This window comes from Mytilus edulis, chromosome 13 (genome assembly GCF_963676685.1).
Source record: "Mytilus edulis chromosome 13, xbMytEdul2.2, whole genome shotgun sequence".
NCBI lineage: Eukaryota > Metazoa > Mollusca > Bivalvia > Mytilida > Mytilidae > Mytilus > Mytilus edulis.
This window is the reverse complement of record NC_092356.1, coordinates 28,486,904-28,499,384: the sequence shown is the minus strand read 5'-3', so window position 1 is coordinate 28,499,384 and position 12,481 is coordinate 28,486,904.

Below are 12,481 nucleotides of genomic sequence, written 5' to 3'. Positions count from 1 at the left end.
ATAACCAAAACTCGCATGTCAAAACTTATAAATCAAAAAGACATTATATACCATAGAAATAAATAATTCAGAAAAAGGTTTAGTGCCTTTAATCCGAACTTGAATATTCATTAGTATTCGAAAATCTTTCGAGTTCGACAATGTTTGGGCTACATCTTTTACCTAGGTGGACATTATTATATAATTTTGAAATTCAGATGTATTGGTAAGGTTCCAATTAAAACTTACATATACATTTGTATTATATAAAAATTGAAAAAAAATATTACAAAATCAAAAATATATGTTTAATCATTAACAATATTGTTAAACCAGGCATGCGCCGGAAAGTAATCATCAACCAGTTGATGTTTTTCTGTATATAAAGAAGAAGAAAACTTTTAGATATAAAACTAAAGTATTCAAGTTCTAAAATTCTGCAGCATGATATAGATCATTTTGTAAAAAAACCTCTGTGATTAATATATGTCTGAAATAGAAGACTTTAAACTTTGATATGTATTCAACCATAAGTTCATAACTTGATTTTCAGTGTCACGAATCTACTGCTTTACGTGTAATATAACTTTCCATCTTCACTTCAGCGACATAAGATCGTCATATAATTATAAATTACGTCTAGATGATCTACATAGAAATAATCAGATGTATTTCTTTCGGTGAAAAGAAAACATGAAACACAACATATGTGTATAAATAAAAGAATAAAAATTGAGTTTTATTTATCAGTAAGATAAATGCCAAATAAGGATGAAATTGGATCCAAGATAGGGATGTTAGTAGGCAGTGTATCAACAAGAGAGCGTCAAAATGCTTTCTTTATGTCTATATTGTAGTTGATTTCCAGTTTAGGACAAGAATGGCTCAGTGACAGTTGTGTGAGTCACATGATCTGGCAGTATTTTTTTCCAATAAACTAGACAAATTAGTCTTAGATTGTGGTTATGCAGTGCTCTGGAACCATTATGATAGCTGATATTCAGCTATTGGTAGCTACTAGTCAGCTAGCTATTGATAGGTACTATTCAGCTATTAGTATTTCAAATAGTATTAAAACTCTAAATTTAAGCCACTGGTCTTCCATGTATACATTTTCCTGTTCCACAAGGTCCTCGGTTACCCTGACAAAAACCAAGGGTAAATGTTAGATTATTGATTTGTCAGGTCTTCGACGGACTGTTTGCTTGCCAGGGTCAAGTTACCACGAGGCATTCATTTATCTAATTTCTAGTCTTTACTTACGAGACACCAGCATTAGTATTCTGTTAGTGATTTCTTTCCAGATAATCCAAAAATATATTTTTTTCTTTCCTAACCAGGCCGAAGATGACCATGCAAAAACAACAAAGCAACACAATTTACATAAAGATTTAGATCAATTGAATTACGCGTAGTTAAACTATCTTTCGATGCAACTTACTTTACAACTTTAAAGGTATACACTTTTTTCCGATGATTCTAGATACATTTTGAGATATGTACAATATATCAATGCTAGATAACTCAAAATGCCTGACTATGTACGCATCTCAACAATAACTTAGAAAACTTGGGAGTCACTGTGTTTGAGAGAAACCACAAGTTCGAAAAAATAGAATAACATGATTAATTAATAAAGCCAGGTGTGTTCTTGCTATATGATGCGGAGATCGTTTGATAATTTAGACAAAATTTAAAGATGACCATGTTCTTAAACCAGACATGCACGTTTATATTTGGCCTGTTGTTATCCCATTGCACGGGTACATATAAGATATAAAACATTCAACGTAGGGCTTCACACTTGTGGTTTAGTAAGAAAAAAAGAGAAAAGAGGCTATTGAATGATAAAGATGATACTGAAAGCATTACATTTACAAATCGAACTAGAGGTAACAAATTCAAGTATATAATTAGCAAAGAAGAGATGAAATACAACACAACGCCATTATACTTTTTTTTTACTGCGAATAGTGGACACAATTGGAAGAGCTTATCTGGATCTTATATCAGTGCAAATTCTATAAATATATATATATATATATATATATATATATATATATATATATATATATAAAAGAGTTTTTGAATGTAGGAGTTCGGAACCAGAACACCTGCATAATTAAAGAATGTAATTTCAAACAACTTACCAAATCAAATATTAAATGTATCTATTTTTTTTGCTAATTATCATTAATAATTTCATTTTGTAATATCTTAAAAAGGAATGAAGAAAAAGATTTGCAAGATTTAAAAAACCCAACATAAGTGGAATCGTCTACATGCAACCTTTATCATTGTTTATCACAAGGGGGAAACAACCTGAAAGTTTCTAATTTCAATATCAAACTTTCACATATTCAAATAAAACATCTGATTAAAAAAATAGTGATGTATTAGGGTTTTACAAGAGTCAAATGTCAACCAGCACGACCCGTTACTGATGATTGTTTTAAAAGATAGTGATATGTGGTACGATTACCAGTTATAGATAACTATCTACTGATAGGACAACGTTACCATTGTTATAAAAATACAGGTCACCGTACGGCCTTCAACGACGAGCAAATCCCAACAAATAACTAAAGCAGAGAGCAACCAAAGACGTCCCAATGATTTGATTCAGATAAAAATGCGACAGGATAAATAAAATTGAGAATGGAAATGGTGAATGTGTCAAAGAGACAACAACCCGACCATAGAACAAACAATAGCAGAAGGTCATCAACAGGTCTTCAATGCAGCGAGAAATTCCCGCACCCTGAGGCGTCCTTCAGCTGGCCCCCAAACAAATATATATACTAGTTCAGTGATAATGAACGCCATACTAAACTCCAAATTGTACACAAGAAACTAAAATTAAAATTAATACAAGACTAACAAAGGCCAGATAGGATTAAACATGTTTGTGACTCCCTCAATTATTACTAAAATAGTGTGGTGTAACAACGCAGCATAAGTACAAAATGTAAAATAGATTGAAAGGTCTTAACACATCAGATAGGTACTGGATGCAAAAAAGAACAGACTAAACTATACTTCCTATTCTTTTTTTGTTTTAGGTTTCTTTATTGGTAATATAGCTCTTCAACTGTTTTGGTTCTTATATATACATCCTTGGTTTTCAAAAATTGAGATGTGTACCTAATGAAGGAAAATCGAGAAAAGCGCCTCGGACGCATTCAATTTATAACAAGTTTTCATTTTTTTAATAATAGATACATGTATAAACATAGTTTATCACTTGTAGTTCGTGACAGATACTGCATACCCTTCCGAACCGCCTGAATTAACCAACGACTATTAGAAGGAATCATATGACTCAAACTTACGCTCTCAGTAATAAAACTGAATACATAACTGTTACAATGGAATTTAGAAAAAGGAATATGAAAATACTAATAACAGATATCAAAGGTACAAGGCTTATAATTACAGAAATAACAATATGAACGACTAAAACTGAAACGCAAAAATATTAGGAATGCGAGATGTGAATGCTTGAAAAAATCAAGATCAACAAAAAAGGAAATGCGAGTAACAAAAAAAAAAGAAAAAAAGAAACAAAAACCCAAAAACGAGATCACGGGACACAACTTAAGAAAAAGAATGAAAAACTAAAAGTGCAGTGAAGTAAGAAGTCGTCGATAGTTTACTAAATAAAAAAAGATGATAAAAACAAAAGAGAAAACTAGAAAGGTCTTTCCTGTATAAAAAGTGATGTTTTCGTATTATTCTTTGTATGACCTTTCGTTTGATATACGACAAGCATGCCTTCTGAAACTTTTCGCTTTTTAAACTTAATGACCTCATCCGCCTACATTTTGGGGATCGGAAGTATGATATATGTAACATAGACTAGATGAGCTTTCATTTGATATGTGACAACGTCATGTTCTAGAAAGTTAGATTTTTGCACTTAATAACCCCATCCAACTTATTTTTGGAGGTCGGGAATTTGTACACATCATGACCTTTCATTTGATATACAACAACTCTATCGTAAAGAAAATTTATTTTTGCACTCAATGACCCAATCGAACCAATTTTAGGGGACGTCAATTTGAATTGTACGCTTTATGTTCTTTCACTTGATATGCGACAACCTTACCATCTGAGAAATTTGAATTTTTGCACTAAATGACCCAACCCTTCCCCCTGGGATGAAAAAGAGGGTTAAAATTTTCATTTTTAAGGTAGCACAATACAAAGATTTTGTTACTCCCAATCAGACAACTTTAAACGGATGTAATTCATTTCATCCTTCTTTATATTTTATAAATGAGGTACCAAAAGAAAGAAGAAAAATTAATTAATATGTAATAATTATGTCATAATGAAATTATCACAATTTGAAAGATTAATCCTTCTTCTTTCTTTTGGTACCTCATTTATAAGATTTAAGGAAAGATGAGTGGAATTACATCAGTTTAAAGATGTCTGATTGGGGATGAAAAATCTTTGTATTGTGCTACCTTAAATCGAGTTTCACCTATGCTGATGCAAATTGATAGATTTCAAATTTTTAGAACAAGAGTTTCCAGGATTTGATTTTTTAGGATTAAGTATTATCCAAACATTTCTTACCGTTCCTATCTATTTTCATTATTTTATTACATTATTTATTAAGTACTCGTATGTATCTTTCACATCTTTTGTATCTAGTCGTTCGAGAAAATTGCAGGGTATTGTTATTACATTTAAATGACAACGTTTTGTAAGAATATTTACTACACCATGTAAACGCTGGTAATAAGTGAGTTAAATAAACTTAGTTAATAATAAAAAAAAAACACCGCAGCAAGTGACATTCAAATTTGGATGACTTTGCCTGTACCAAGTCCGGAATATGACAGTTGTTGTCCATTCGTTTGATGTGTTTTATTATCCATTTGATAAGAGACTTTCCGTTTTGATTTTCCTCGGAGTTCAGTATTTTAGGTCAGTTTTGATATAGATATGTGTTAACAAATGACAGAATCATAGCATTAAATAAACATAAACAAATTTAAAACTGCATTCCATTGAAAATATGTTGGAAGGGATGATTAAAAGATAAAAACGAAATCCTATTAAAGATGTTTACCTTTACTTCAGCAACGATAACTATCAAACCCAGTAATGTCAAGTAAGCCTTCATTCTTATTAGTTTCTGGAATAAACAAAGATATATAATTAAGAAATTATTTCTTTTTAAACTATGGAATGTAGATAATAGTCCATGAATCGAAGAATGACGACGTTCGAGTGTTTACTTATTTTTTCAAATGAAAACTTACAAAACCAGAATCTATTGATCTGAGTTCTTAAAGTATAATGTGTCTGTAATTTTACGCTGTTTTATATACAAGTTCAGTATTTCGTGTTACTAGTTCTATCAATATAACTTACAGAAAAAACTTCACATCTAAATATTACATGTAAACTATATATACTTGTTTTAACAAGATTCAACAAGAATGGATATGAATACGTATACGAACTTCCGATAGATATATATATATATAAATTTCTCGAAGTTTCTTTTTTTTTCAGAATATATTTAACATTTTTAAGGACTATTCGACTTTCGGATAAATAGTCTAAATTGGAACTTTAAAATAAATCCCAAACTGTATCATTTTCAAAATTACATCTGATTAGTTTTCCTAATGTATCCACAATAACTAGTTTATCTATGTGGATTGAAACATAAATGAAATAGAATTTCATCTTTTAAAAAATGAAAGTCATGCAGTATTGCTAGGGTTTTAATTAAAGAACACGTCACATCATGGTTCTATGGGTTCTCTTTCAAATCTTATGTATATCGATCAATAAAATAAACTTCTCGCTCAAAATACATCTAAGATTTAAGAAGAAAAATGTTAAAAAAAGAGAAAATTTTATCTGTAGATCTCAGATCACCTATGGTGCATGTCGTGTCCGAACAAAAGTATTTCAACATGATTACGGGAAAACCCGTTTTGTTAAAAATAGAACAGTATATCTCGTCCTCGATCTCGTCAGGGGTCAATCAGCTTTTGTAATTAAACCATTGGACTAGACTAAAAATCTTTCATGACTGTATCACTTTTCAAGTATCTGAGGATCTGCCTACAAAAAAAGGTGATTTTCTATCGCATCTTAATTTTTTTTTCTGTAGGCTATCATTTTCATGTAATTGGATTTTCCAATTTTATAAATAGATTACAAATCAAATACCACCCATCCTCTTGATTTACGTTATTTGTAGTCAGTCAGCCTTCGCAATTAGTATTAATAGGCGCAGTATATATGTCAAACTCGTGTAAATGTTATTAAAGATAATTTGATACGCAGGACGCATTTCAGACTCATCAGTGACGCTCATATCAAAATAGTAAGTGTATTGTATGTCTGTTCGATGTATATTATTCATATTCTATGTTATCTTAGTATGATTATTTTACTGTCAATACCCCTTTAATAGGTTTAAATTGTATGTGGAAAGTGAAATCACAAAAATACTGAACTCCGAGGAAAATTCAAAATGGAAAGTCCTTAATCAAATGGCAAAATCAACTGATAAAACATATCAAACGATTAATGGACAACAACTGTCAAGTTCCTGACCATGCTGACTTGGTACAGGCATTTTCAAATGTAGAAAATAGTGGATTGGACCTGGTTTTATAGCGCTTTACCACTCACTTGTATGAGAGTCGCATCAAATTCCATTATATTTACAACGATGCGTGAACAAAACAAACTTTATAGGTAAAATTGTCAAAATAGGGGTACAACAGTCATCACCATGTCACAATCTCAATCAGAACAAAAACAAACAAATGTTTAACAAAAAAGCACAAAAAAGCATACATCAAATCTAACAACCACATTCATTGCTTTCTTATTTTTGTATTTTAAATCAACCCATAAAGGTTTGAAATATTTAATAAAGTCCTTTGACTGAATGGCTAGATTCACATCATCTCTTGTATAGAATGGCGTGTTTGACGTCAGAATGTAAACGTCACACGGGTAGAGATATAAAATATTTTTTTCGTTCAGAGTATTTTCAAAATTATAATAGAACAATAACATAATGGCTTTATAATAGAACAATAACATAATGGCTTTATAATAGAACAATAACATAATGGCATTGATAATATAATAGAACAATAACATAATGGCATTGATAATATAATACAACAATAACATAATGGTAGGATGTTTAAAAGTAAAAAGTCACGTAATATGTACCAAAGAAACGCAAAAAGTCACACGTACAAAGCACACCAGAAAAAAATGAAAGATAAAATAAGCAACACATTGACGGGATGCATAAGTAGCAGAGTAGTATCTGGTCATTAACATTATATTGTAATATTTTAAAAATATTGGTAATAATGAGTTCATTATTATAAGTAGAAATTACTATAAATTCATAGAATGTCAGCGGCAACAAGTTTTAGGCATTAAGCTTAAATCCTAGGAGACTAACTTACGCCTAGGCATTTAGTTAATGCTTAAAATTTTCAGACATTTAAAGCTTATTTCCTGAAATATTATGATGATTAATCAACCTATTGCCAAACATCATGTCAGGCAATAAGTGAACTTTAGGATTTCTGCTTTATCTTCCATGTACTAAATGCACATTGTATGAACTGCAATTGGTGTTGTCTATAATATAATCCAAATACTAAGTATCAATATACGTTAATTTAACAACGATAATCGTAAAATTGTAGCATTTTTTCATATTCATAACAGAATAACATGTCTTTCTTAATGGTATTACAAAAACTTATATGTTCCAAACAAGTGTCTGAAACTTATGAAAAAATGGCGATTGAATATTCTATCTAAAAATATTTTAATGAAAATTCCAACTTCTTTGAGCGAGCTAGTTTGTTCTCGTCAACAGTAGACAACTAAAGATATGAAATAATCAGATATTTACACATATCATCATATCTATTGATGTTATTGAATATGTAAAACATTATTGTTAAACATTTTGTTAAATGCTCCAATGGCTATGCAAACAGTTCTCTTAATTCCATCGAACTATTTCTTTCACTTTGTACAAAATAAACATGCAAAAAAGGATTTAGGAAACGGAGAGATGGTCAAACGCATTTTATCTGAAGAGTTTAGCATAAAGGATATAATGACTGAATTATAATTAGTTTTTGATACAGAATTGTGATTAAAAAAAAATTATTCGTATACAAAATTCCTTTACCGTATGTGAATACACAAGAAGATATCACCTTTTCGTCGATTCTTTCGCTGAAATTTGTTAATTCTGTATGTTGTTTATATATATATTAATTTAAGAAACTGATTGGAACATGTGGAAGGAGGATCAACTTGACTCGGATTACTAAGTTTGATCATTATAGTTGCTGAAGAAAGATAAACATTATACGATTTCGTTTGAACTTTTTCTAATTATCTCCCTTAATTGCCGATTCCACATCATAAATTATTTTCAGTGCAGAACTGTTTGATTAGTGTGTTATGTACTTTCGGCTAGCTGACTAATCCTTTGATTCTGTTGTTTGTTTATTAGACGAACCTATGTATTAAACCGACGTCATTTATTTATATAAAAACATAATTTGTACTAGTTGTCAGCAATATGATATTATAATTATCGCTATCAAAACCTTTGTTTTATGGCAATTACGCAAACGGTGTTTTTTTTGTCAATTTTTGTTATTTGAAAGATCGTATTTTCACCAAAATATTCATAAAATCCATACTAGAACTTAAAACTGTAAACCTAAACATGGTCTGCGAAAATTGTTTAATACCTTCGCAAACATTTGAAAAGTTAATTCTCATCTTATAAACGAAGTACTGACTTTTTTTATCATTTTCCTCTGCATGCATTCAAAAACACGATATATTTTAGCTTTCAAGTTTGATCACATTCTTTTAAAATGAATGTTTTTCATTTGAGGATTTAACAGTTTATCCAATTTATTTTATTTTATGATAAAGTTGATTTCAAACTTGTGTATCGTTTCTTTAGTTGACAAGTATATTTCAATTTGTGTTTTTATGCCCCACCTACGATAGTAGAGGGGCATTATGTTTTCTGGTCTGTGCGTCCGCCCGTCTATTTGTTCGTCTGTCCGTTCGTCTGTCCGTTCCTCGAGGTCCGTTCGTCCCGCTTCAGGTTAAAGTTTTTGGTCAAGGTAGTTTTTGATGAAGCTGAAGTCCAATCAACTTGGAACTTAGTACACATGTTCCTTATGATAAAATCTTTCTAATTTACAGCCAAATTAGACTTTCGATCCCAATTTCACGGTCCACTGAACATAGAAAATGATAGTGCAAGTTTCAGGTTAAAGTTTTTGGTCAAGGTAGTTTTTGATGAAGCTGAAGTTCAATCAACTTGGAACTTAGTACACATGTTCCTTATGATAAAATCTTTCTAATTTACAGCCAAATTAGACTTTTGACCCCAATTTCACGGTCCACTGAACATAAAAAATGATAGTGCAAGTTTCAGGTTAAAGTTTTTGGTCAAGGTAGTTTTTGATGAAGCTGAAGTCCAATCCACTTGAAACTTAGTACATGTGTTCCTTATGGTATGATCTTTCTTATTGTACAGCCAAACAAGACATTTTATCCAATTTCACGGTCCATTGAACATGGAAAACGATTATGCGAGTGGGGCATCCGTATACTTTGGACACATTCTTGTTTTAATTAACTTCCCCCTTTACTTTTCCTATTTCTATATTGGATTATCTATTTTATTCTCTGCAATGCAACCACGATTACATTTGTTTATCTTTAAAATCATTATTTCTCATAGGACATGAAGGAAAAGACGGAATTTGAGTGTATTCAAAAGACAATAATTAACAATCAAAACCAAGGGGTAAACAAAGACTCACAAAACCAAAGGACAATTACAAAAATGTATGAATAGTATGAAGACAACGCAGCAAAACACAGTCATAAACAATCTATATAAATTCATCATAGATACCAGGATTAGAATAATTTACGTCATACGCATAATTTCGACTAAAAAAGACTCATAAGTAACACTCAAAATAAACAGGTTATCAAAAAACACCAAATAAAGTACTAGTATGAAGTTTAAAAGCATCGAGGAACCACAATTTTCGAAGGGATTTACATAATACAAATAATTTAAGGTACTAGTAATATATAATAAAATTGAGAATATATATGTATACCTTACTATTCTTTAACACATTTTATAATAATATCTTTAACACTCTGTTGACAATTTCCATAGTTTATCAAGGGTTGAATAAATACCCGAAATTATGTACAATCTTTTGACGATATGTTCAGTCATTTATACTTAAACGGGAGATACTGTTCCCTTGTCGGTATATTTATTTGATGTTATTCGTAATTTCTTTTTCGATGTGGTGAGATCTGGTTTTGCTTTTTTCCGCATTACTGTGGATTCATTTATTTTCGTGGGTATCAATTTGCGTGGATTAAGGAAAATTTAAATGTTCGTAGATGTTTAATTTTAGTTTCGCCGAAGTCTGCATACTAGCCTATAGAAAATTTGTCAATCGTTTCGAATTTAATTGTGTGGTTCATCTGTGCCAACGAAATCTACGGAAATTGGTATCCAACGAATAATAATGAATCCACTATTAGTTGTTGTCGAGCTTTCAACTTTTGTTGCATAAATATCGACTTAATAGTTATATCCGGCGGCGACAGCGGCGGCGGATGTGTTAACTAACTTCTTAAAGCTTTATATTTCAGAAGATAGAAGACATGGATGATTCATACTTTGTATATAGAAGCCTCATGTTACGAAGTTTCCGTCAGTCACATGTCCAATGTACTTGACCTCATTTTCATGGTTCAGTGACTACTTGAAAAAAAAGTTAAGATTTTTTGTAATATTAAATTCTCTCTTATTAGAAGTAATAAGATAACTATATTTCATATGTTCGTACATCACAAGGTCCTCATGCCCGTCAGACAGTTTTCACTTGACCTCGACCTCATTTCATGGATCAGTGAACAGGGTTAAGTTTTTGTGATCAAGTCCATATATCAGATACTATAAGCAATAGGTATGGTATATTCGGTGTACGGAAGGACTGTAAGGTGTACATGTCAAACTGGTAGGTGTCATCTGACCTTGATCTCATTTTCATGGTTCAGTGGTAATAGTTAAAATTTAGTGTTTTGGTCTGTTTTTTCTTATACAATATGCAAAAGGCCTACTGCATTTGGTGTATAGAATAATTGTAAGGTGTACATGTGTAGCTGGTATGTGTCATCTGACCTTGACCTCATTTTCATGGTTCAGTGGTCAAAGTCTAGTTTTTGAGTTTTGGTCTTTTTTTTTTAATACTATATATGCAATAGGTCAACTATATTTGGTTTATGGGAATATTTTATGATCTATATGTCAGTCGTGCAGGTTTTATTTGACCTTGATCTCATTTCACGGTTCATTGCTCAGTATTAATTTTTTGTGTTTTGGTCTGTTTTTCTATTATAAGCAATAGGTCAACCGTATCTGTTGTATGGAAGAATGTGTTAGCTGTACATGTCTGTCTGTTAAGGTTCATACCACCTTGACCTCATTTGCACGGTTCATTGGTCAATGTTTAGTTTTCTTGGCTAAAGTTTAGTTTAAATGACAGTTGCAATGAGGTTGGAATAAAGCTTTATATTTAGAACTATCAACATAATATCAATGATTAGTAAAGAAGGGGAGACATTTCAGTGTATGCACTCTTGTTTTTGTTTGAATATTATTCTGGTTGTTTCACTATGTATTCTGTTTCAACAAAATACTTTAAAACAAGATATTTTGCATGTGTAATTGTTGAAAAATCCTACATTGATTAAAGATGTCGTGTATTGTTTTAAAGTATTTTGTTGAAACACTATAAATCAAACACTGCTCATCATATTTTCCGAAATCAATCCATTATATTATGCATTTCTGTTTTTTTAAATCGGGAACAACAGAAGTTATTATTTTTAAATATCTGATAAACAACTTCTCTTATATACATGTACGCACAATAACCTACAGTAGGTATATACTAAACCCTTTTCCTTTAATATTTCCTTGCGACCTGTCAGATACTGCTCATATCAATTCAGATAGTGAAATACGCTGCATGTAACCTTGTATTGTCAGATCATAACGAAAAGAAATGTTACATTTTGTTAATTTTATTTGCTTTGTTTATCTGTACTAATATGTTTGCATTTTATCCCGCCAGGGTTTCATGTTTTGCAATAAAGATTATTTATTTGATAAATTTCCATTTTTTAACTTGCCTGTGTATGTCGAAACATAGATGTAATAGTCGAAACAATCTATGATTAAAGGGAGATAACACTTTCTACTCGTCTATATTACAAATATTCGTAATAAAGGTAAAATTACTTGTTAAAGTAATATTACCCATCCAAATGATATTACACGAATAAATAATCGCCTGGACTGGACAATGCTAGCCTACAGAAAAGAAGAGGCGATATGTATAGG